The following is a 26,538-nucleotide window of genomic DNA, read 5'->3' as shown; positions in this document are numbered from 1 at the left end:
TGCGGAGGGCGCTGTCAGGGAGGCTGTGTGCCCTGCCAGGCTGAGCCCTCGGCACTCACTGACTGGGGTTACAGGTGCCTGTGCGGAGGGCGCTGTCAGGGAGGCTGTGTGCCCTGCCAGGCTGAGCCCTCGGCACTCACTGACTGGGGTTACAGGTGCCCGTGCGGAGGGCGCTGTCAGGGAGGCTGTGGCGTACCCCTGTCCTCGGCTTAGCTGGCCTTCATTAAGTGCTTCTCTTTCTCTCTCTCCCCCCCCCCCCCCCTGCTCGCTGGCCCCTTCCTCTCCACACAGTTAAAGCTCATCCTCTCGGTAGCAAAGCACACGCTTCATTCATCTGCCGCTCACAGCACTTACGGCCATTTATTTTTACCGTAATCTGAGAGGCCCCGCCCCCCCACCTCCGACCGGCGTGTGGATGGGGGGGCGGGGTTTGTTGAGTCATGTGCTTGACATGGGGGGATGGTGGTGCCAGATGGCAAAGTATGGGCACTGTATGTGTGCATGTCTGTGTGTGAGTGTGTGTGTGTGTGTGTGTGTCTGTGTGTGGCTTTTGTATATATGGCATTATGGGGACGCCATGAGGACCATTGTCTTGGTCCCCACATGGGGTTCTTTTTCCAGAAGAACCTTTTGGCGTTGTGAAAGTGCCTGTTGTTGGAATTAGGGTTATTCCCGAAGAAGTGAATGGGGAGTCCCCACAAAGCTAGGAATACAAATGTGTGTGTGAGTGTCTGTGAGGGTGTGAGCGAGTGTGGAGAGGGAGCTCGCGCACCAAACAGAGCAGCACTCCCAGCCTAGCTGTGTATAAGGTGACATCTCTCAAATGGTTTGGCGCTGGATATATGCTCAAGTTTATTTTAGCAGCTTGCTGGCAGGACTGGGAAGGTGGGATGTGCAGGGAGATCCTTAATGGTCACCAGTGAACAGCAGGACGGCCCCGAAGCCTGCGGCGGCCCGGCTGAGCGGAAGTGAGCACGTCGTTCAGTTAGGCTCCTGCTAGCGTGCTTTTTACACTTTCTCTCCACTGAAGGGTTAGCCACCCTCCCCACTAGCATAGCAGGCCTGAGTTTTCAGCGAGTTTTCCTAAGCGTTTGGTCATTCAGGCTAATCATTTGCACAGTTTCCATGTCATTGGTGCTTGTCCCACTTAGCAAGGCTTAAAAAAAATAGATTTCAGGCCTGTTCCTTGCGTGTCCTGCCAGGATCGGAGCTGAACACCTTTGGCTTTGTCTCATAACATGAGGAAGTCCTGGTTTAACTGCCCCATGGACGGCGTCCAAAATGGTGCTCTAGGCTGCTTCTGCTTTATTATGTAACACTGACCTCACATGTCTGCTGGACATGATCACTACACATGATGTAACCCAATAGACCCTGTATGTTGAAACACAGATGACCTCAGAGCGGCTGTGAAATACAGTATATTATGCATTCAAGACCATCCTTTCCTGCCTCATATAATTGTTAAAGCTGACATTCAGATCCTTGTCCAGCCTAGATCTATTTTCCAGAAGTGATTGCATTGTTCTCGTCGTTTTTCTTCAGTAGTTCAGGTTTCTTGTGGTCACTCGTCTTTTTTCTGTCTGAAATGGTTGGATACGCAGAGATGTTAAGGGTGTGGGAAAGCACTCGGCAGGGCTGAGGGATGTGCAGGCCGTTCGGCCGCACAGTTGGATGGCTCACCTTCTTTGTTTAATGGTCTTTCCTGATAGAATTTGGTTTCCTGGGGGAATTTCGGCTGTCTCACCAGGTTGTGCTCTAGCCACATTTTGCACCACATGCACCTGAACCCCTCAGACCTGCACTCTGGGTGGCTGCCCCTGAGGAGAGCATGTGTGGTGGCGTAGCCATGTTTGATGCTCTGAAATCTCGTTTGAGTGGCTGATGTCTCATTTGAGGAACTGAAGATGTTTCTGAGGGGTTGAAGTCCTGTTTGAGGAGCCGAAGTCCTGTTTGAGGAGCCGAAGTCCTGTTTGAGGAGCCGAAGTCCTGTTTGAGGAGCCGAAGTCCTGTTTGAGGAGCCGAAGTCGCATTTGAGGTGATGAAGCTGTGTTCGAGGTGCTGAAATCACATTTGAGGAGCTGCAGCTCTGTTGGAGGTGCTGAAGTCGCATTTGAGGTGCTGAAGTTGTGATGAGGCCCTGAAGCTTTGTTTAAGGTGTTGAAACTGAAGCCATGTTTTAGGTGCTGAAGTCGCATTTGAGGTGCTGAAGTGGTATTCATTGCGAGTCCAAACCTCATCCTGAAAGCCAGGCTCACAGCTGATGTTCACTCAGTCCCTTAGCTCATTACAGAAAAGCAGGAGTTTTCCCTGCAGAAATCAGAAAAGCGTAGATCTCCTTCGAAAGCCATAGACCATCTCTGCACCCTGGGAGCTGTTGGATGGTGTGCGGCTGGGGTGATGGTATAGCTGGCTGTCGATAGCAGGAGCCACGCTGTGCATTTTCGCAGTGTGTACTTGTGCTTGTTACCATGGTGCCACAGTAGCTTCAGTGTTCAGTCAAACAGCCTGAAGAACATCATGACAAAGGTTGCCTCTGTATGCTTTTAGACCTTATTACACCTGTTGCTTTAGTAAGGCTCTCCTTTATATTGTCACAGTTTTTTGGGGTTCCATGCGACTTGGAGCTGTTTTGTATTTTAAAGAACATGTTGGAGAGGTTAGACTTTTAAAGCTCCAAGATCTGCTTAATTTCTGCTTCTGCTTTTGCCAAAGGATCATTTAGTTCATCCACTGTCCGCCCCCTGCAGAGTACAAGCCAGGGCAAATGTCCTAAGGTTATAGCCGGAAAGCGTGGAGTGCTGCTTGTATGTGAACTCATGTTAAACAGTGTGTCTCCCGCGAAGACGGATTTCTCATCACGATGGCGTATCGTAGAGGCTGAGATGTAGGGTTTTTGAGAATACAGCGGGAGCCGCAGCTTTCAGCGGCTGCCATTCTGAGTGCGAGGAAGAACCCTCATCTGCAAAGGGCGGCCACCTTTAGCGGGACTCTCCGCCTGCACCGTCGCAGCGAAGACGCTCAGCCCTCTGTCCTCGTAACCCTTTCTCTGCAGGTGAAGCTCTCTCGGGTCCCTAGTATAAAGTAGCCTCAGGGAAATGATTGCTGGCTACCAGCTCAGTATGGAGACACGTAATGAGACTATCAATCAAGGAGGAATTTCTCCTTTTATGAGAAAATGTTTAAATAATTATTTAAAATGTTATTTTTAGTCATCAAAGTCCTTAATTAAATTTTTTTGCTAGAATGAAATGGTAAAAAAAATATTTTTGGGTGGTCTAGTGCCAACTGTAAGTGAAATAAAATTAAACAGTGGAATCTTCACTAGTCATGTATCTTTCATAGGTTGTCAAAGACTTTGAGATTTATTTTCTCTTATGGATGTGTTTAATAGGAGAAGATTATAACAGGAGGCTTTGTGAAGGAGTGCTGAGTAGGGTATGTGATGTGAAAATCGGGTTAATTACCCCAGGAGAGCAGTAATCACTAGAGGGCTCGCAGTATCACTGACAGGAAGCCTCCCGCTTACTACCCGGTGTGTCGCTCACAGGAAGCCTCCTGCTTACTACCCGGTGTGTCGCTCACAGGAAGCCTCCCGCTTGCTACCCGGTGTGTCGCTCACAGGAAGCCTCCCGCTTGCTACCCGGTGTGTCGCTCACAGGAAGCCTCCCGCTTGCTACCCGGTGTGTCGCTCACAGGAAGCCTCCCGCTTGCTACCCGGTGTGTCGCTCACAGGAAGCCTCCCGCTTGCTACCCGGTGTGTCGCTCACAGGAAGCCTCCCGCTTGCTACCCGCTGTGTCGCTCACAGGAAGCCTCCCGCTTGCTACCCGGTGTGTCGCTCACAGGAAGCCTCCCGCTTGCTACACGGTGTGTCGCTCACAGGAAGCCTCCCGCTTGCTACCCGGTGTGTCGCTCACAGGAAGCCTCCCGCTTGCTACCCGGTGTATATTCAGTAAGGTAATTGTGTTATAAGAATTTGATTGTATATTTTTATCACATTGATTGCCTTCCTTGCCTACCAATCACAGCCCACATCAGCTAGTCCTGATTAAAATCCTACTGCTTGCCAGTGGTCCCTGTGTTCTCAGTGCCTGTCTCTAAAATTTCATTATAGCAGTCTCTGTTGGCTTCAGCTCTAGTTCCTGCCTTGTGGTGGGAGGAGCTTTTGTCGCTATGACAACCTCACATCTCAGAAATAGTCTTCCGGTGATACTAGTACTACTAGAAGATTTGTGAATGGAGTGTGATAGCCATATCATTACCCCTTATCAGTACCTGCATATTCTCCTCACATATGCCTTACTGCCAAATAAATGGATAAAAATAGTGGTAGATAATGATAATGAGTTTATTCACGTTTCTTGTTACACTAGCTAGTAATTCTTTGAACTGAAAACAGAAGAAAGCAAGAGTTTGAATTATATTCAGAGAAGCTGCTATTGTGCATCTCGCATTTCTAATAATTCAGAAAAGCTGAAATGTATATAGTTGGCAAATCCCTGTTGTGCTTTTAAGCTAAAAATGGAAAATATTTTTGGAATTGTCTGCCGTGTATTCTTGAAGTTGGAAATTGGGTCCAGTATGCCCAGACCAATGCCCATAGTATCCCTTACATCGTCTTGGTGACCTCTTTTTTTTATTGTGCAATCGTGTTGAAATTTAGAGTTTTGTTTTCCCAGTGTGTTCCTGGCGCTTACTGGGGGGGCTACCCTGGGGGGGGGGAGGTGCCTTATTATGTAAGTAGAACCTTTTGTTGTTTTTGTCCAATTTTGAATTGATGCCTTGGATTTTAGGTCACTGGATCTCCATGGATACAGTTATGTGCCATGTCAGGAATCTTTCAACTTTAGGCGGCTCCCCGAATGCATTACCATCGCTAATGCCCAGATTCACATCAGCTCTGACCTGCGGCTTCCCAGTAACTTTGCTTCAGGGTTGCGGCTGGTGATTTGAATCGCAAGACTCTGATAGTGCTGTTTAGTTTTTTTTTTTTTTTTTTTTGTTTTTTTTTTTTGTATTTCCCAGGGTTGGTCCTCAAATCTGTGGGATTTGGGTGCTTCTGGGGCAAACATGTAGAAGCCTGGAGATTTATATGGCTTATATGTTGGTTTCTGTTCCATTTCATAAACCACACAATGCCATTTTGCCATTTGGTGTGTGTTGTTGAATGATATAATGAGCCCCTTGTAATGCAGAAGCAATACAGAAGTATATTGATTTTTACAGGCAGCAGTATTGAAGCGGTTATTGCATTCAGCCATATTTTCCTGTTCTGGCAAATGTTTTTGGTTTAAATTTTTTATTTTCTTTGCATTGTGTGGGCATGATTGTCAGGCAGTCCTCTGGAAAATGTCATTCATGGCTTGACAGCTGTTTTCCGCTGAGTGGTGAAGCTGTCCTCTTTTTCACGGAGAGCCCACGTACAGCCGGTCAGAACCCCGAGTTTGCTGCCGCCAGCATATTTTTCTCTCGAGCGACGGGCTTGCTGTAATTGTGATTGTGTTGGAAAGTGGGACGTAGCTGATCTGCATTAGGGCCTCGTTTCCCTTTTCCCTGAGCGAAAGGTCCAGAACGGACATGGCGCTGATCTTGGTTCATAGCAGAAACGCGATCAGCAGATCAGCAGCTGGAAGAGACGCCGTGTGGTCTTGTGATGGAGGGGAGCAGTAGCCCTGCCTTCAGGGCCAGACCCCGGAGCACCGTTTCCCGCTGGGGACTCCTGTAATGTCCTGGCCCCCTCTGACGAGCTCTTTGCCTCGGCGCTCTTGCCGGGAGCCCTTGCAGCCTGGAAATGGCCCTCCTCCTCCTCTTCATCTCCTGTGATCTACACAGCAACCAGTAAGCCCCCGGTGTTCCCTGTGAACGCATGGAGAGAGGCGCCTCGTGCATGACCCCGCTCTCCGCAAGATCCGCACACCCTTTTGGCATGGGTGAGTGGCTAAAGCCTGGGCAGGTGGCCCCGGGGCCTGATGCTACCCTGGATGGGGGGACTGTGTGAAGCAGCATCACGTGCAGGCAGGCGCGCTCACCTACAGCTGTACTTTCAGCACCAGCACCGGCGCCATCTGTGCTAGTGGCTGCAGCCTGCATGCCCCAAACAGCCCCCCGCTCCCCCCCCCCAGTGGGGAACAGGGGTACTGCGGCGAGCAGCTGGTGCAGAGGTAGCTGCTTTCCGGCATGTGGAAGCACATATGGAAACACTGAGCCCTGCAGACTCCAGGAGTCCCCTCAGCCCCCCCCCCCCAAGGCATACGGGGGATGAGGTGGAGTCTTGGAATGCACCCCGAGCCAGCACTTATTTACTGGCTGAACTCACTGAACCCATCCGGGACTGAGTCAGCGGCTTCATACCAGCCCTCACCAAGTGTGACGCTGGAGTCTCTTTCGCTCCCTCCCTCGCTCTCTCTTGTACTCTCACTCTTTCTCCACCGCACACTCTGTCTGAGGCCATGGCCCCCGCCGTCCCCTAGCCTAGCATTAACCCCCCTCCCCAGTCACGCGTCCCGGGCGGGCCCCGGCACCCCTGATGCATGCCCGTCCCAGCGAGTGGGCGGGCCTCCTTGCACATGGAAAAAGAGGCACGCTGGTTTCCGCCATCGACTCGCCCACTGCTGCTGTTTGTGCTCTGTGTCGTACACGCCCACATGCCCATCTTGGCGGCGGTGGCGAGCACGTTTGACAAATAACGCGTAAATAAACACGCCAAGCTCCACTTTGTTCTGTGTCACACATTTTCTCTTACATCTCTTCAGATTGTCAGTGCTGATTTATTTAAAAAACAAAAAGACAGGAATCACACGCTGGCTCATTTGGGAGGGTAGGCTGGGGTGAGATGCGGAGCATCACCGGGAGCCCTTCCGGCTCTGCTTGAATGTCTGCCCTGGATGTCAGCATGTTGCTGTGTGAACGAGCTTGTTATGTGCGGGACCTTGTTAATTTTGAGGTACTTCCACACTGCAGACATTTCGCATGCTGATAATATAGCTGATCCATCTTCACATGGTATCGAATAATGGCACCGACTTATTGCCTTGAGTATTAGTACTAGTATCGGTATCGATGCACCCCTTGGTTCCGAGAGCTGCACCCTTGGACAGCAGGCTTCACTTCGGGCCCCGGGGCCTTTCGTGGGGGCCAGGCCGCTTTACCTTATTACCTTAGCAGAGCTAGCGTGAGGCACCAGAGGCTTGGTGGGCCGTCCTTTGTGTTCATATAAACACAGCTTTCTGGCCATGCCTTAAATAAACAGAAATTGGCCTTTATACTTGTAATGGTTTTGTGTATTTTCTGTGTTATGTAGACATGCATGCTAACATATAGTATTGTGCAAAAGACTTAGGCAGTTAAAGAAAATGTTTAAGACTTTCTGGGTATTTGCTCAGGGGGAAAAGCATAATTTAAGAACATATGCAGATTATAAAAATGAAGAATTACTTCTGTTCTCCAAAAAATATTGATATCTTGCTACATGGCTGAATAAACACCCCATCCATTCCATGTATTTGTAAAATTTCACAACCAGCTCAATCAACTACCTGACTTGCTAACTCAATGAGGTATCAGTTGTCCAAACAAGGTGGGGTTATGTTTTGCTCAGGAAATGCATGGATGTTTTGGACAGTTGCGGCAAATATTGGGATGACTTTAGGTTTTGAAACGGCTAAGCTGGCATACTTTAACATACATGATATAGTTTCACACCAACATGAAAATCATTTAAACATTTTCTTTAACTTTTGCACAGCGCTGTACATGTGTAGATACATATTTGAGGTGGACGGCTGTCAAGGCTTTCACCGAATCCTCTCTGTTCTGCTGCGGTATGTTTCATTGCCGAATGCATATGGCAGGGTGAATTCCATCTGAGTTTGCCGGGAGCGACCATCTCGGAGTCGATTATCCGTTATTATGCAGAGCTGCGATAGCACGCCTCGCGCACCCTGTTCATCCATAGAAACCTGTGCGGCTGCGTGGTAAGCAGTTGGTCCTCAGGCTCTGCGCTAACTTGGCACCACGAAGCAGTGAAAGCATGCAGGGAGAGGCGTGTTATGCGATTGGAGGGTGGCCGAGGCCAGCTTCGTTGCCGCGACGTGCCGCCTGGGGCTAATTTCTGCTTCCTTTCAATTCCCAGTCAGCCTTGGGTACTATGTTGATTGTCTGGAATTTGTTTAGGAACGTGGGATTGAACGGGGCGGGCAGGACTTGTGGCACGCCAGAGGTGCACGGGCTGGTTATGTGACCCATGGAATGTTCCAGAACGTCAGACCCATAACCAGGTGACAAGTAACTATTTTTCTTTTTAACATTTTAAGAGGTGTAATTGGTTTGCAAGCCAGCCTGTGTGCGGGCCGCGGCCTTCAGGTTAATGGCTGACCTTCGCTCCAGGAAATGCGTGGTATCAAAGCCGTTGAACACCGAGTTCCTGTTTGACACATGTTTGCACCATCGCTGGGAGCAGGCAGCAGGTATTTGGTGTCTCTGCCTGCCCCACCCCCCCGTATAAGAAATACAGATGTGATGATGTGTCTCACACTTTAGATACACGAACGATACTGGTGAAAATGAGGCCAGGCCATTTCATACGGCCGTCACTGACCGATGTTAATCGTACCAGCTACAACTAAAATGCTGAAGTTCCTGGATGAGTTTCTTACCAGCGAGCGCCAGTAAATGTCCCAGCATGTAGGGAAGTATGAGGAAAATGCACGTCTTTGCTAGTGTGCGACAAATGACGCATGAAGAGTATCTGGGAATGTGTTCGTCTCAGGGTGGGCAAAAGGATCACGTGACAGGTTTTCCTTTGTGTGCCTGCGTGCGTGCGTGCGTGCGTGCGTGTGTGTGTGTGTGTGTGTGAATGCTTGTGTGTCAGCTGGCCGAACCCCGTAATCTTCGTCGGTAAAGCCATTGACCTCAGGCAGCAAAAACGGGGTGGCCGAAAACCACCATGAAGTTCTTTATTAATGCGGCGATGGTGGCCTGCATTACATGCACCACATATCAGCAAGCATTACTGCATCAAACTACATCACTAGTCTAAATAATACAAGATGGTGTAAAATGTAGACCTGATGCCATGCACACTGCATACAGCGCATGCTTTGCAGAGCTGCAGTAGCGGTGAATACTGCGCTGTATTTCAACACGTGGCCCTCCTGGGATTTTTATGTAAAAGGCGCATATTTATCTGAGCCAGCAGGAGGCACCCATCAGCCTGCCGCTCTCCAGGCGTGTGCCTCACGTGTCCGACGAGGGCCGTTCTTATCCTGAGTGGGCCCTGGTGCACACACTCGCACTGCACACACTCGCACTGCACACACTCGCACTGCGAGACGCTTGCCGGGTATTTTTAGCCATGGCAAGAGGCTGACTGGCCAACCGCCCACAGACCGGTCTGCGCGCAGACGGCACCTGGCTGCGAACAAGGGCCTGGGATGGGGGGAGGTGCCCCAGGCAAGGAGCAGGGGTACGGCTGGACCACGGGGCCAGGCATGGTGGGGGGCCACGTGTGGAGGCAGGTCTTCAAGCACCCAGCTTGCCTGCATCTCCACCATTGAGTCTCCCGCAGCTCCTGTGTCTCCCAGCGCAGTTTTCAGCCCCCACCCCCCTGTCTGTCCTCTTTGGTTGGATGGATGATGCAACACGTTGCAGTTCTCTGAAAGCTGCAGGCCCCCATCTCATCGATGCAGAGCCCTGTGCTCTCTCTCCTTCTCCTCTCTCTCTCTCTGTCCCCCCGCCTTCGCTCTCCCCCCCCTCCCTCCCTCTCTCTCTTTGTCCGTCTCTCTCTCTTTCTTTCCCTCGCATGCCCTTTCTCCTCCGCATGCTGCCTTCACACTGAAAGGTTGTGACCTCACCCTGGTCATAGCCACGGGGGAGAAGGTGGGGGGGGTGGAGTTTTCCCGTGCACCGCCTGCTGAACGTGTCATGCGCTGCATGGCAAGGATGCAGCAAGCTTATGCGACAACAAGCTCCCTGGCAAACGTGAATTGAGGCGCGGCGCCTGTCTCTCATGTTTGGCTCGCAGCCTCCCAGCCCGCCGCTCTGAAGTTAGCGACGGCGCTGACGATTTTCCTTAATGGAAACACTGAGGCTCACTGACAGCCCACGTTTCCACTTCATTTTGTCAAGCTAATAAAATGTTAGTGTGATTCAGATTTTCCACATATAAAGGAGTTCAGCAGATGAGCTTCATCATTTTTCGTGACTAATTTATTCACAAAATGGTATGACACCATCTTAAATAGTTTTAATGCGTCCTTAGCGCGCTGGCCGTCGGTGACAATGGAAAAGCATCTGGCTGTTTAATAAGGGTGGTTTATGTGACGGAGGGGAGCCTTTTCTCTGTTCTGCATTTTAAAAAGGAATCGAGTGCATGTTTCACAGCATCCTGGGTCATTTCATAATTTTTCGTGGAAATTGAAAGCGCCTGGCAGTTGTTTTTAGTGCAGCTTAGTGTCTGCTCAGCAGGGCGCTGCGATGCTCACCCAGCCTCCGAACAGGCCAAGGGCAAAGCAGCCTGACCGGCGAGCCCACCTGCCCAGAATCGCACCGATACGTGTTACCATGGAAACAGGAGTGTCCAGGCTGTCTCAGCAGGGTGGTGCGGTCGCCAACGAATAGGCGTGTCTTTGGCATGAACGTGCACATGGTGGTCGTTCCCGTGGCATGTAGGGTGGACTCCGGAAGAAGAAAGCTCTGTTGTGTGTCAGTAACGCCACATGGATGTGAACGAAGACGTAGCCCAGCGGCAGGGGCTAGTCGAACTCTGGGCTGCAGGCGCCTGGCACGCGGCACCCAGGATGACGTAGGCGCCAGGGGCATGACATCAGGTGGCAAGATGCAGAGCCTCCTTTGTGTCGAGCCCCCGGCAGCCTGAGGGACTGGGAGGCATTGATGGCCCCACCTTGCCTTTTCCGCTGTGCATTGTGGGACGGCAAGCAAACACTGAGCTCATCCTCCCAGGGCTGGGAAAGTGTAGCGGCAGCACACAGATGACACAAGATTTATGACGGCGCATGGCGGGAGTTCTCCTCGAAGGCCGGACGCCACTTTCCGCGCAGTTATCGATTCCTGAAAGGCTTGAGTACCAGTCTGTGAAATGAACCCGGGGAGGATGAGAGAACATCGGCGGCTTAGACGCTCCCCAGTGCCGCCCGTTTGCTGGGGTCTGAAGGGCATGCTCACCTCGCGTGTATAATTACTGCACGTCCGCAGAAACATGCGGGGCTGCTCTATCAAACCTGTCAGCATCACCGCACGCATTTCACAGAATTAAACAATAAACTTCCAGTTCGCAGGCCAGCATCAATTACTTCCAGATGAGTAAATTATTCATTTAATGATGATTATCGCTCCCTGATATTGGGGACGGTTTGGCTGGAAGGCTATAAATCTCGATCTGGCAGAACACGCAGTAAAACTGTCTGACTGTGAAAATGAAGTCGGTATAAGGAGCGGGCAATGTGATTGGCTGGGCTGATTTCTGGGCGGTTTGTCACATCATCAGCTGTGGGTAGACATGAGTGCGTCTTTCCACAGCCAGCTGTAAAAGAAGACAAAGGAGCGGATCAGCTGGCACTTGTGCACACGGCTGACGGAATCGCTCCCGGCCGGAACAAAGGCTCCTTATGCTGTTTTATCTATTCATTTATTTATCTTATTTTGTCCGCTTTGTCCCTGTCGTCGGTGAGCAGCATGGACGCTGCAGGCTAATAGCTACACTATTGTTGTTGTCCTGATACTGTCGGAGGACTTTAAACTTCAGAGAGGTGCGCTGTGGGATAATAAAGGAGGGGGTGTCAGTTGGCCATGATTGTTCACGTTGATTCGTTCCACCTGTTCCCCTTTGCTGGTGCCCCTTTAGTACCTTGACCCTGCCTTTGTTTCGAGAGAGAATCCAGAAGGTCCACGCTAGGAGGTCACACGGTGCAGGTCTTCGGGGCCATCTGCAATTTTATGTTTCATTTGCTTGCTTGTTTGTTTGTTTATGTTGTTTTGTTTGTTATTTAGGCTTCGCTTCCGCAGCTGTACAGCTGTGGCCAGAACTTTTGAGAACGACATAACTATTGGTTTTCACAAAGTGCTGCCTCATTGTTCGTAGATCTTTCTGTCAGATGTTCCTATGGTATACTGAAGTATAATTGCGAGCATTTCATAAGTGTCAAAGGCTTTTATTGACAATTACATTAATATTTGCAGTGTTGGCCATTTTTTTTTCAAAACCTCTGTAATTTGCCCTGGCTGCTGTCAATCAGCTTCTGGGTCAGATCCCAGCCAATGGCAGCCCATTCCTGCATAATCAATGTTTGGAATTTCTGTGGGTGCGTTTCTGTTTGTCCACCTGCTTCTTGCGGATTGATCACTAGTTCTCAATGGGATTAAGGTCTGGGGAGTTTCCTGGCCATGGACCCAAAATGTCGATGCTTTGTTCCCCGAGCCGCTTAGTTATCACTTTGCCTTACGGCACGGTGCTCCGTCATGCTGGAAGAGGCATTGTTTGTCACTAGACTGTTCTTGGATGGTGGGAGACGTTGCTCTCACAGGATATTCTGGTACCTTTTCTTTTTTCATGGATGTGTTCTTAGGCAAAATTGTGAGTGAGCCACTCCGTTGGCTGAGAAGCGACCCCACACATGAATGGTATCAGGATGCTTTACTGTTGGCATGACACAGGACTGACGGTAGCGCTCACCTTCTCTTCACTGGACAATCTTTTTTTCCAGGATTCATCAGAGAAAATAACTTCACCCCACCCCAGTCCATTCTGTATCTTTTGCAGAATATCAGTCTGTCCCTGATGTTTTTTCTTGGAGAGAAGTAGCTACTTAGCTACCCTGCTTGACACCAGACCATCCTCCAAAGGTCTTCGCCTCACTGCGCGTGCAGATGCACTCACACCTGCCTGCTGCCCTTCCTGAGCGAGCTCTGCCCTGAAGCCTTCTTCACAACACTTGCATCTCTCTCCTTGAAGTTCTTGATGATCCAATAAATGGTTGATTTAGGTGCAATCTTACTAGCTGCAATATCCTTGCCTGTGAAGCCCTTTTTGTACAAAGCAATAATGCACATGTTTCTGTGCAGATAACCATGGTTAACAGGAAGAACAATGATTTAAAGCATCCAGTCTGCTGGTCTGACTCAGTCAGCTTGACAGAATGGCTTGTCCTCATCAACACTGTCACCTGTGTTAACGAGAGAATCACTGACATGATGTCAGCAGGTCCTTTTGAAATTAATTGCTATTCATCTGATCACTTTTCATAGCATTCTGGAGTTTATGTAAATTGCCATCATAAAAACTGAGGCAGCAGACTTTGTGAAAATTAATATTTGTGTCATTCGCAAAACTTTTAGCCACGGCTGTATGTTTTGTAGAATCCATTTGGGGCAAGCGACCCACGGAGAGGATAGGAGACGTGGTCCCTGCTTCCCTGCGAAATGCAGTCATGCAGGAGCCCGACACATTCCCGGAAGATCTCAAATTGTGTGTTTTTAAGGCCTGCAAAAAGGGATTTGTTTGCCATGCCTTGATGGCCCTGTGTGTGATAACCTGAACTGCAAAACTGTAACTTAGTTTTAGATAAGCTCATTGGCACATCTGGTGAGGATAATAACAATTCACTAAACAAAGCAGAGATCCTGAAAAAAAAAAACTAAAAAACAAATACATCTGCCGCATGATGGGCAGAGGTTGTCTGAATACAGGCTCAGGTACACAAAAAATTAGCCTTTGTTTTAACATGCTTACGCATCCGTCTGCCAAGTGAAGCTCCTCAGCTCACTGCACATGTCACGCAAGTTCATTCTAAAAAGTGCCAGGTTTTCTTCTAGCAGAGCTGCCCCTTCCTCCTTTGTGAGAGTACGGAGTCAAAGCTGCGCTCGGAGTCAAAGCTGCGCTCGGAGTCAAAGCTGCGCTCGGAGTCAAAGCTGCGCTCGGAGTCAAAGCTGCGCTCGGAGTCAAAGCTGCACACAGGGTCAGTGGCTCCCCAGTGCCCAGATATACTGAGTTTCATTCAACAGAAGTGGGGAGACACAAGAGTCTTGGCCTGAGCTCTGGGGGCGAGCATCACTTTTAATGCTGTTAAACAAGTAAAGAAGTGCGAAAATATCTTGCAAAAAAAATGCCTTTTTTGCACATTCATCTCTTCAATGAGCACATGCAGAGTAGAGTAACACAGTGGCTTCCCATTCCCTCCCTTTTGTCGTGCTGGGAAAGCCTCCTGGGGGGGGGTGTCTGGAGACTGGAGCGTCTAAGAGCAGCCAGTACCACACACTCCTTACGGGCCATGGGTCCGCTTTGCTGGGGAGGCTGCGGATGGATGCTAATTGCACAGCCTTTGATGTAATGTGCCCATGTACAACCAGCACCCCCACCCCAGCACTTAGCTAGTAAATGTTCTTTCATCTGCAGACCCAATTAATTTCTCGGACGGGACCAAACTGCATTCAGGGAGCAAGATGCAATGAGCCTGGGAGTCCGTGTATCGGGATAACTGGCATGCTGGGGTAACCGACATGTCAGGGGCAACTGGTGTGTTGGGGGTAACACGATGTTCTAGGGTAACCTGAATGTCAGGGTAACTGGCGTGTCGGGGGTAACCAGCGTACTGGGGTAACTGGCATGTCAGGGGAACCAGCAAGCTGGGGTGATCGGTATGTTGGGGTAACTGGTGTGCTGGGGTAACTGGCACGTCGGGGTAACTGGAATGTCAGAATATCCAGTGTTCTGGGGTAACTGGCATGTCGGGGTCACTGGCATACTAGGGCAACTGGCAAATTGGGCCAACGCTGTAAAGTGTGGTTCTGAGCTGTGTGGGGGGACCCTGGCCTGGGGTGCCGTGTGTGACTGCGGCCCAATATGCGTGTGGAAACAGTGAGGGGGTGCAGAAAGAGCGTGTGCCGCTGGGGATCAGTATGCCGCTCCAGTGGGAGGAAGGCAGGGCAGCATGCGGGGGTTACCTCGGGGAAATGAATGAAATGAATGTGTGTGTTTGTATGTATGTGTGTGTGTGTGTGTGTGTTCTTCTGTATGTGCGTGTCTGTGCTATGCATGCATATTTTCGTGTATGTGTGTGCGCGTGTGTGTGTGTGTGTGTGTGTGTGTGTATGTGTGCGTGCGTGTGTTTGTGTGTGTGTGTGTGTGCGTGTGTGTATCTGCACTATGCTTAAGGCTTTATTGTACTGCAGTGTTCTGTGAAACAAAGGCATTTGCTAGTAGTAGTAGGAGTAATTTGTGTGTCCTGGCGAGGAATGTGATATTGGCCCTGTGGGATACGACGCCTAAGTCATCGCTGGCTGCAGCCAACTGCCTCTGACTCACCCAGGGACGCTCAGCACAGCCCAGCTGGGGTGCAGAGCCCCCCGAGCCTGGCCCACCCCATGTGCGGACGCTCGCGGCGTGGCATGGCGCTCCGTCTGTGGGCGGTGCCTCTGCGTCAGCCTGATAGCATTTGGATGCTCCTTTCGCAGAGCAGCAGCCTTGCTCAGGAGGAGGGGGAATTCCGGGCGGCTTCCCGTGCCGCTCGAGGAGGGAGCTCCAAGCTTGGGGCTACAATAATGCCTCAGCAGATGCAAGCTGTCGGCTGGCCGTTGTCTTTAGTCTGGGGAATTACGAGACATTTACACAACTGGACCCCCATCTGCAGGGGTCTGTCCTTCGCAAGGCCACAGCAGCAGGGGGTTCTGGAATTTGTGTCCAAAGCAGCCTCTTTGTAGGGGGTTAGGAGGTAGACATGATGTCCCCAGGAGCCTGGAATAACGGGAAGCACAGTGGCTCCGCAGCAGACTCCTACCCCTGGCCGCTGTGGGGAATGCTATCATCCCGGTGCATGTTACATTTCACACAATCATCTCTCTCCTTGGATGACCTAGAAATTTGCATTGAATGAGTCACACTGCAATGCTACAGTGACTCTGCTATGACTCATAACTGGCAAACACAGAGGCAGATGTTGGTTGTTGGTTTTTTGGAGGTTTATTTATATAAGAAGTGCTCCACTTTTCTTCTTTTTTTAAAGCAGAATGAAATCTCCCTTTATTGTTTTTCACCACGTTTTGAAGCTGGGTGACTGTTCTCCTCTCCACAGAGGGTATCAGCATATGGCCCACGTCCCTACAGCAGCCTTCTCCTTTTCATGATGAACCAGTCAAGGGTCTAAACTGGATTGTCCGCACAGGCAGTCCACAGTGTTCCACAGGTAGCCACTACCCTGACACTAACCCTAAACACTACCTGTCCACACTAACTCTAACCCAAAACACTAACCCTTGACACGAACCCTAACCCAAAACACTAACCCTTGGTACTATCTCTATCTCTAAACACTAACACTCAACGCTGACCCTTTCCCTGAATTTTAACTCTAACCCTAACCCTAAACGCTAATCTTAAAACTGACCCCTTGCAGCCCTCAGTGCCATCGTCCATTGTCCAGTCTTCCAGACGGCACTCCCAGTCACGTCTCGCTAGGTCATAACCCCCAGCAGACTGCCCAGGGTTCCACCTGCTCTGCATCCAGCTCAGAATTATTTTACTGGCAAATCTGTAATTAATGAGATTAGTAGTGTGATACTCAGTGGCAGAGTGTCGTTTGTGCGTTGACTAAGTACCGCTGCCCCGGATGAAGGCGAAAAAGGCAGAGCCACAAGCTGTTATCAGGGATGATTCTTCCGGCGTGGCGGGGCTGGAGTTTTCATGTCGTCTCGGAGCCAGGCGTGCAGTTAGCGGGCCGTGTTTGAGGTTGCATGTTCTCAGCCGTCCCAGATTTTCCATAAGCCCCCCCCTCCCCCAGTGCCCTTTGGATAATGTTTGCATCCAGGTGAGACAAAGGCCAGGATGCGTGCAGCTCAGCCTCCCTTTACGGCGACTGGTCTCCCCCTGGCTGATGACTTGATTTTCCAGTGAACTCTGGGTTATCCTCCTCTTTTGGAGAACATGCCTGCTCTTCCATGCTTTTTGGCAGCCTACTTATAAAAATGTGTTGTAACAATAATGTTGCGTCTGGATGAAGTTCCACTGTAGTTGTAATTTCCTCTATGGACAGCAATTAAAAATCTAGACCATGAAAATAGTATTAACTACATTAGTGATGTTCCAGCATTTGGAAATGTTCTATGGAGCTGTGAGGACTAAGCTCTGAGGAGTAAATGAACGCCCTCTACACATGCATGTAGGGTGCATGACGCACATGTGATAGTTGCAAGGCAGTGCACAGTGAATCCAGGCATACAATATTGGTCACACTTTTGAAATTCATGGTATCACAGTGGCTAGAACATCATGTTAGCTCTGCTTTTCGATATTTTTGGCCTAAATAATAATATATTTGATAAAAACCTCAGACATAAATTGATGGTAACTTACTTTTCCCAAGGTCTAGGCAATTTTACTCCATAAAAGGGTCAGTTTTCTAAAAATACTGCGTTATGCATAGAGTTCCTTGGGTTGGCTAAACTGTACGCAAACAAATGTAAATTATTTGACATCAGAGGAATCCGAGGGGGTAATTTGCGGGGTGTTTTTTTTGTTTGTTTTGGAGGGTTATCTCAGTCATAATAAGGTAGCTGGAAAAAGCAGATCAGTACCGGCTTTTATCTAAGGTGTCGAACCGCAGCTTCGCTTATCCATGATGAAGTGAGCAGGTCCAGCCCTGCAGGTAAATTCAACACTTTGCATGTTCGGTTATGTTACAGGTGACTTCGGGATTATTCGTTTCTAGAGTCACTCAAAATTGTAATGCGATTTAGGATGATTTGGGTGCAGAAGGAAGTTTGTGTATCACACCATGGATTTATAAACGTAAATGTTACAGGAGTCGGGCTTCTCAGGATTGAAAATCCAGTGGCATCGTTTGGTCTACCGCACCACAGCAAATAACGAAGATGCTGTATTTAGGCGTAATATGTTGTAAGAGTCTGCTGTAAGTATGCTAAAGCTATGTTTATCTGTGTCGGCTGTATTCCTGCGCTGCTTTTCTCTTTGGGATGTGGTGTTATTTCTGCATGCTGGAAATGGAGCTGGGCTCCTGTCCACCAGTCAAGCCGGCCTCCCAAGTGAGCGGTACCATGGGGGGGAGGGGGACCCAGCTGTCCCAGTCCGCGGCCCCACACCAGGACTCGGTGCTCCGTCCCAGTCGGTTGCCACGTGAGCTGAGAGCCGCCTCGCCTCACTGTCTCTCAGAGTCTCTAACGTTCAGTCAGCATGTAAATTCCCAAATGGGCAAAAAAAGCCCCAATATGGTGAAAGCGCCGCTCACGTAGGGCCATTCCTACTGACATTTTACCATGAATGACGCAAAATAGTCACGACTGGGTGAGAGGACTTTGCTTTCATACGTGGGCAGAGCAGAGGCCTCCGTACTGGGGCCAGGCGCTTTCCTCTGTGCTTTGAGCTAAACATGAAAAACCGAGAGGAAAGCTAGATGGTTATACATTATATTGTTTTCCCCCCTTTTATTCATTGTAATTTCTCCTATGGTAGGTAAATGCCCCGTCACTAAAGAATACGCTTAGGCACACGCAGAGCAATCTGCGCAATGAGTCCGGACTGTTTAGGAACTTCGTTCCCATATTTCGGATGAGCGCAGAGGGTGGGTTCATGTCACTCGGATCCAAGAAATAAATGACTGAGTAGAGCCCAGGATTGTGAGTTTGGTTAGATCAGGTCTTTAGTGTCCGTTTTTTTTTTTTGCGTAGCAGATGTTGATGGAGGGGAACGAAAAGCGTCGTGGCATCAATGCTGAACGGCAACCCATCTGCATCATCCCAGTGCAGGTCTACTGATAAAATCTCGAACGTGGATGACAAGTCGCGTCATCCTTCGCCTGCAGCTTTTAATAGAAGCCAAACGGGGGTGTCGCAATGATTGCGCATCTGCCCTTAAAAGCCGCCCAGACGAGCGGAAGATTCGCGCGTCCGTGTAACGTTGGCGTTGGCGGCTGACAGAGCGCGCATTCGGCGCGCCCACTCGCGTGCGCGGTGCGTGTATCGGCTCATTTCAATTTGTGTAGTTTGTTCTCCGCTTCTGTGTTTGAATTAAAACAACGGAGACTGAAGCAAACTCTCACACAGGAAATATGAGCTTACAGAAGAGCACTCCTCAGAAAAAAAAATGTATATTTCGCACAGCTCTTTGAGTGTTTGAGGTGAAGCTAAAAAGGGCGCTAAGATACCGGTTGCGGTTGGGGAGATTTTTCAGTCTGAAATCTACAACTTTGAGGCCGGAGACTTGCTGCTACCAGCGGGTCTGAAAACGGCCTTGTTACACAGTATAATAAAATAATAATAATGTTAATTCTTATCTATATTTATATCCATATTAATCTGTAAGTCACGAGAAGCTCAGGTTGCAGTTATCTTGGTAAGTTGTACAACGAATGGCTGATTTCTCATTGTCAAAGAATTTTACAGAAGAATAAATTTAAAAAGTCGTTACTGTGAAGTCGTTACTGTGAAGTCGTTACTGTGAAGTCGTTACTGTGAGCGGTTATTCTCGTGTAGCAGCTGATTAAAATCCACACTCGCGCAGGCTTTGACACAGATTGGCTGTGTGGCGACAGGTTGGCATTGACCTCTGTGATGTACGTTTCTTTCCCCTGCTTAGAAATAGATTTTTTTAAAGGTATTAAACTGATATTATTACTATGTTTATTGTACATTAAGACCATGAAAATGCCCGGGCAAGCCCGCCTCCCGTAATTACGGCGGCGGTGTTAACTTTTGAAGTGTTCCTGTTTCCTGTTGGGAGCATGCAGGTGCTGGGGGAGAGCATTACTGTCTGTGTGTTGCCTGCAAGGAGAGAGCGGGGCGCTGCTGAGCATTCTGGGAAATGAGTCGTGGCTTATCCCAAGGATGGGGTGTCATATGTAGCGCAGAAGCGGCCGATATATCCTGCACCCATATCCTCCAGGTCCATCCTGTGACCATGGAAGATGGCAGCATGTGCTTGCTTGTCCCTTCCGTCCTAGTTGGCAGCCCGTGGGAGTGTCGAGGCTCGGAACGGTTTTGCCTGTGGCTACCAAGAGCCCCCCCAGAAAGAACCCCTTCCGACAGCCGTTGTAGATCCGGCGACTGCACGAGGATCATCACCTCCTGCTATGTTCGATCAGTCCTTAAATGCAGGGCTGCCAACTTCGGTCAGCTGACTGGCGTGAGATTTTCAATTAGAGACGAGTCTGCACACGCATGCACATGCAAGTAACAGGTTCGTTACCTAGGAAATAGTCTGTTGGGTCTGAAAAGTAACCCAGAACTTTGATTTGGTTTATAATGGTTTATAATGGAATAATAAATAAGATTTCTTGCTTGAACATGAGAGTCTGGAAGCGCGGTTGTCACGCCAGATGCGTGAGAGTTGTACTGTGACTGATTATCCAGTGAGTGACCAGAGAGACTCCATTTGTAGCAGATATTCAGCCGCCAGTCTGAGACATGTGATAACCCTAACCCTCTCTATTTCCATGCTTTCTTACATCCCCTTATAAAGGGCCCGATCGTTTCCTTTTCTTGGTTTTACTCATGAGGCAGATGTCAAGAAACCACAATTTATGATGCTTTGTCTATGACTAACCTTCAATATGGTGCGTTTTCAGTGTGCTGGTATAGAAGACTGTACCTGACACGAGACGTGTCTTACTGCCGTTCGGTTACCTTTGGGCAGCATCATTTTAGCTACGCGGTGGACAAACCTGCCTGGCGCGTTAACTGCTGCGAGGGGGGAAAAAGCTTCATCTTCTGGTCTCAGTCGACCGCTGCTCCAGCTGACTGTACAGTGAGGCATGTTAAATGCTGGAATTGGATTGATAGGTGGCTGACTTTTCTAATCCATGCATGTGGTTAACCGAGGCAGGGTATAAAACCTCCCGGCATCCACATCCCTGACAAAATAAACACCTTCCACGCATCACTCCTGCCTTTTAACCGTATTGTCAGCGAAGATCTTGGTTTTTTTAGTTATTTTTTTTTTTTTGACAATTACCATGTCTCTCTTTTTGACGCCCTGTTGCGGAGCTGCTGTGGGAAGGTGCTAAATGCTGTTATCACTGCGCAGAGGACTGCACTCACATTCACACCTACACATCATTTGGATCCCACTCTCAGTGGCCTCAGACTTCTCTAGTTGGCCTTGGGGGTCACATGACCGAGCATTAAATGCCGCGTGGCTGTTAAAGAATGGGCTTCCCTCGGGCTGTTGCTGTGGCCGCAGTGTGAGGGCCAGACGAGAGCCGGATGAAGGCAAAACGTTTAACCTGCAAAACATGAAGTGGTACAGCTGGCCCTAAGACCCACAGGTCAGCTCAGGTACAGACCTGCACCCACCGACTATATTTTAACAATGCAAAACGTGAAACAGTGAGTGCACCGTGTTTGTGTGTCAGGGCTATTTTGAAATTCGAAGGCTACTTCTGTTTGAGTCGTTCGAGATACAGTCTTAATCGCTACTCGTCTCCCACGCAGGGCTTGCAAGAGATCTGAAAACCGAGGGACGGCCGTGTGTGTTGCTGACTTGCTTGCCGCTGAAGGCTGGCCGATGCCTCAGGTGCTCCGGGTCTCCGCAGAGGAAGTGTAAGGACTGCATCGGTCGTTGTGTCCACTCCCCTGAATTCTGTACAGCGTTTTTAATCCCGCCTGCAACAAGAAAGGCATGTGTGGTGTGACTGACTGTTGTGATTGCTGTAGTAAAACACAGATAGCTTGCGCATGCGGTTTTGTGTGGAGAGCGCTTGTCTCTTGGGGTGCGTTTTAAATATGTGTTCAGAGTCTGAGTGCATGAATCATAATGTAGGTAAATGGCTGTCCCAGCCTGTAAGGATATAAAAAACATTAGGAATCAGCCCCTTCTGAGCAGCTGCTGTGTGAATGACTGTTGAAGTCAACCGGAGGCATTCAGTTTTTCCATGAGGGAGAAACTTGACTGGCACAGTATTAAATGACCCTGGTCAGTGATGTTAGATACCTGAAACTTCTCCGGCAGCAGTCCAGGAGGCAGCAGTGTGACATTGTTATTCTTAAAAATGAAATGAAAACCAAAATTTATAATAAAAAAAAAAGCTGAAAAAAATATAAAAATAAATAGTAAAGCTTTTGTGAAAAACAAAAAAATTCTGTAAACATTTATAAATCTGAGTGGATATTGTTTTACTCTTTGTTTCTCCGTGTTTTGGGCCACAGAGCTGAGTATCATATTTGCAATTTTATCGTATTTTTGGAAGCACAGCAGATAGCAGAAAGGAATGGCACCGGTATTTAGCATCATCCGCTAGACCTGAAAAGTAACATTTACGAACTGCCATGAAGTAATCAGACTACAACAGTTATACATGCAATATAAGGCTAAATTGGCACATAAACAGCAGAAATGAAACTGAGCCTGGGCTGAAACTGGTGGAAAAAGAATTAGAGTAAAAATGAAATGCGTGCAGGCCTGCAGCATAGTCTGAGTGTTACCTAGACTGACACTGGGGATGGGGCGTGTGTATCCCGGCGGGGCTCGCGATGCCGACGCCCAGGTCCGTACACCTGCATTCTCTCTCTCTCTCTCTCTCTCTCTCTCTTTCTCTCTCTCTCTCTCTCTCTCTCTCTCTCAGTGGGAGGCTTCTCGTAGGCGGCTGTCTGTGGCCTGTCTTTCCCAATGATAACATTTTCCGTTTGTTGCTGATTTGACATTTGTGGCTGTGTTCCTTTCGTGTTTGTGTCTGCTATTATCTCAGTGTACCATCCTGCCTATTAAATTACTTTTTTTTCTTGTTTCTGTGCATGGTCTCAAGCAGCAGGGGGCGGTGTCTCTATGCCCCGCCTGTCTTCAGTTAACACCTTGGCAGCCGGTCTCGCCTAGATACAGCCCTCTCGCCTGCCTCCAGGCCTCCTGACCGCGGGGTTAGTTAATCGAAGGCGATGCCTCTGTCGGATATGGGTGCCTTTTCCACGGGGTCGAGTAGGGAGACGGGCAGAGCATACCTCTGTTTGAGAGGCTGTCCAGAGACATCTGAGTGATGAAGTCCAGGTTGAGAAAGCGTTAAACCGTCCGTGAGAGAGATGTGCAGTGTCACTCACTGACGTGTGTGACATGTATACCCACGGCTTCAGGTGGCACTTACTGCAGATCGGAAATCGTGGAGCACTGGGTTAATGGGCTGTGATGCGTAATGGGGTGTGACGGGTCTCAGGCCTCTCTCGCCGTGAGACATTGATGCGTCACTTTGCGAACAGCCATGACGAATGGTGGCGAGGCGTTAAACCCCAGGTAACCCCCAGAGCAGAGCAGGTTCAGAGATGAGTATGTGCTGTGAAATCCCCCTCCTTTTCCCTGTTTTCCCCTTCGAGATGCCAGACATTGGCACGTTAGAAGTTGTCACCTAACGCAGTGATTAACACCCTTGGGCGTGTCTCAGTCCCGAAAGGAGGTGTGGGATGGGCGGGGCCAGCCGTGGCCGAGGAATCGAAGAGTGTGTCCTTCTGTGATGCGGCATCACCTTTAACTGCCCTCGGACTAAAACGGACCCCAGTGAGCACGGGGTTCCCTCGGCACGCGTTGTCGTCACAGTGACGAATGAAGAAAGGCAGGTTCTGACTCCGGCTTCTGAAAGGTGGCGCTGAATGGCCACGCCGTGCGTATTGTTTGTAACCAGACTGAGCGCTGATATGACTCACTCCTGTTTCTGACTGGTGGTGTGGGCTGATTCACGCGAGTCGTCCTTAATCAGTCCACGGCCTCCGAGTGCTGACACTCTCTTTGCCAGTGCGTGCCCCGAAAGGCGTCGCGTCTCCCTGGTCTGCTCCCATCAGTCCTCTCTTTTATTTATCTCTCTTCCTTTGGGTCCACTTCGGAGGGCTCTCCTCCCACCTTCCTGAGAGGGCACCTCGTCTAAAGGTAGAATGGTCCAGCCGCGCCGCCGGGCAGTTTAGGAGAGACGAAGGCCCAGGACAGTGACAGCATGACTCTCAGGTAACAGTGCCCTGGTTGCCGCTCTTTGCGGTGTGAGCATCAGGTGGTGTGAAGATAACGGCTGTAGTATTTTTTGCCTCTTTGGTTACTAGAGGGGAACACAGCTAACGTTTTACAGAAACAAGGCATTTTCTCGGCATAAGGTGCAGTAACAGGGCATTATTGTGTCTGCCTTTGATGTCTTGCCCTGTTTTTTTTTTCTTCTTTCTTAGCCAGACGAATTACCAGAAATACTGCACGAATTTCTCAGAAACCACTTTGCCTCGAGCAGATCTAAGCGTTATCATTTACATGGATGCACGTTTCTGTTCTGTCCTTTCGGTTTTTCTTTTTCTTAAGCTCTCTCCTGCACCAGGGCCTTGTTCGGGCACTTGGTGGCGTTTGATCCAGCTAGACATTACTTGACTGGTGAACTGCAGCGTGGTGAAACTGTGTGCAGGAATAGATAATGTCGCTTTCAGTGAAAATGTTGAAAAAAAATATGCACTCGTCACTTTACCGCTCTGACAAAATCTCTCTGCTCTGCCGGTTTCAGCCTGGTCTCAACTCGTAATCCAATATAAACTTCCAGTGTTTAGGAACTTAATTCAGTTGAGTATTTGCTTTGAGGTTATATTATGGCATAACATATTACTGTCCAATTTGTTTGCTTAACTGCACGGGTGTTTGTTCTATTGATTTAAGGATTTGGTGTTATTTTTCTATGTTGCTGTAGTGTTGAATGATAGCGCTGTGAGCTAACTGCTGGAATTTGATGATGCTAAAATGCAGATGGCCCCATCATCTTGGAAGCATTTAATGCCGCACGCTTCATCCTTTGTGACAGACAGGCAGGTCGATTTTTCAGGGAATCATCATTCACACATTCTCCTTTTTTTTTTTTTTTTTAATCGTATAAACAGTATGGGCTTTTCCGCAATTGTGTTTGTTCTGAGCAAATTCGATCATCTGTCTAAATGACGGTTATGAATCCAGGACACCACGGTACATGCAGAGCACATACAGACACAGAGTCACAGCCAGAGTCATAGGGTTTTCTTCTTTAAGGATATTGCCAAAGAGCTGAAGTGTGGGGCACAAGGTGAACACGTACAAAACGCTGAGGAATGATTCAGAGCCGTGACTCCCGGTCTTATCCGCAGCAGCATCATGCCGAGCGGTATCGCACAGGAACACTTAGTATTGATCTATCTGTATCTTAAGTTGCACTTTACTCTGTGATCCAGACCTTAGTTTGTCTTGCCTGGGATGCTAAGATTAACATTTCATATTGACTTAAGATGAATACCCAGAAACGTGCACGCCGTTGTCTTTACTCAGGCCTGGCAGTCTCGCTGTCTCTCTCAGCATCTCAGCCACTCAGCCTTGTGTTTGGGGACGTGTGGATTTCCTGCCTTCATCTGAATCCAGTCGCAGGTGTCTCTGTGTATGTGCGGATCCGTCATGGCGCAAGGAGTACGCGGCACCCAGGCATCAGCGTCGCAGGATTTTCTGACTTGTTTCACCTGCGCGCCTCCCACCGCCGCATCTTCCTGCTCCTGATTTCCGCACAGTAATCCATACATGCACGGGAGCCTGGTGGCATCACACAATGAATATTTAAACCTGGTCACAATATTGATGATCTGCTGTTTTGCCCTCAGCGGGAATCAAACTGTAGGCAGACGGTTGCGTCGATTTCTAATGTGGGGAGGGCCTCCGCACCTGATTATGCATCTGGCTGCGCTTAACGAAGCCAGTCGCCAAAACACCTGGGACCTGCGTCTGCAGGGTCACTGGAATCTTCCTTCTGCAGTTGTCCACTGGCCCCAGACCACCTGCTGCACATCGTGTTGTTCAGTTGGTGCTCATCATAGTTCAGGGCCAAATTTATTTAAACCTTTTTTTTGTATTGTTCTTATTTATAAAAATGGCTGTATAGTTTGTGAACCCCTTGGAATTATCTGGATTTTTACCGTTTTGGACTGATGACCAGTGGCTCTGCTCTGATCAAAAGACCATATTTAATAAATTGTCTTTTCCAAATCTACAGAACGAATGGTAAAAGCAAGCCAAGTCATTCATACAAAAAAAAAATATGTGAAGCCTTATATTTAGTAACTAGTAGAACCTCCTTCATTGGCAGTGACCTCAGAGAGTCCTGAAATGGTGATTGGCAATTGGCAGATACTGAAATCAATCTCATTGGAATGCTGTGTCATGATCTAAAGCAGACAAAACATAGATTTACTGAAACAACGTGGTAGAGAGGAACGGTCAAGATGCCTCTTAACTGCAGTGTGGGTCTGATCAGCAGTCGCAGACAGCCTTTGGGTGAGGTTACTGTTAATAAAGGGTGGTAGTTGCTAAACATAAGGATTTGCATATTTTTCGGTCAATGACCTTGATTGCTAAACGCACGTACGCTACAAAAATATAGCGAGGTGAAATGCTGCGTATGCTGCTTCTTCAGAAAACCTGTCTTTATTATTAGGACCGATCTGCGGTTTTGGAAGCTGCTCATGCAGAAATGCGGATAATTCCAAAGGGTTTGCCGCACGGCTGTATGGACGGGAACCCCCCCTCCCAGCGCAGAGCTGTGAGGTCACAGGGCTGCCAC

General features: G+C 49.0%; 1 protein-coding gene across 9 annotated transcripts in view; it reads left to right on the top strand.

The window, feature by feature from the left end:
- Positions 1-26,538, top strand: part of LOC125714509 (transcription regulator protein BACH2-like) — a 79,117-nt gene that overhangs the window by 21,377 nt on the left and 31,202 nt on the right. For 4 of the 9 annotated variants that reach the window (XM_048985191.1, XM_048985194.1, XM_048985193.1 and 1 more), the window contains exon 2: positions 21,452-21,559. The exons of 3 other annotated variants lie outside the window; for them this stretch is intronic. The gene's annotated coding sequence lies outside the window, so the exon portion shown is untranslated. Of the gene's footprint in view, positions 1-5,039; positions 5,840-21,451; positions 21,560-22,048; positions 23,940-26,538 lie in introns of those variants that run through there. 2 more of the 9 variants (XM_048985197.1, XM_048985196.1) reach the window with 2 other exon arrangements.

Source organism: Brienomyrus brachyistius, chromosome 19 (genome assembly GCF_023856365.1).
Source record: "Brienomyrus brachyistius isolate T26 chromosome 19, BBRACH_0.4, whole genome shotgun sequence".
Classification (NCBI taxonomy): domain Eukaryota; kingdom Metazoa; phylum Chordata; class Actinopteri; order Osteoglossiformes; family Mormyridae; genus Brienomyrus; species Brienomyrus brachyistius.
This window is presented reverse-complemented; position numbering and strand designations above follow the sequence as displayed.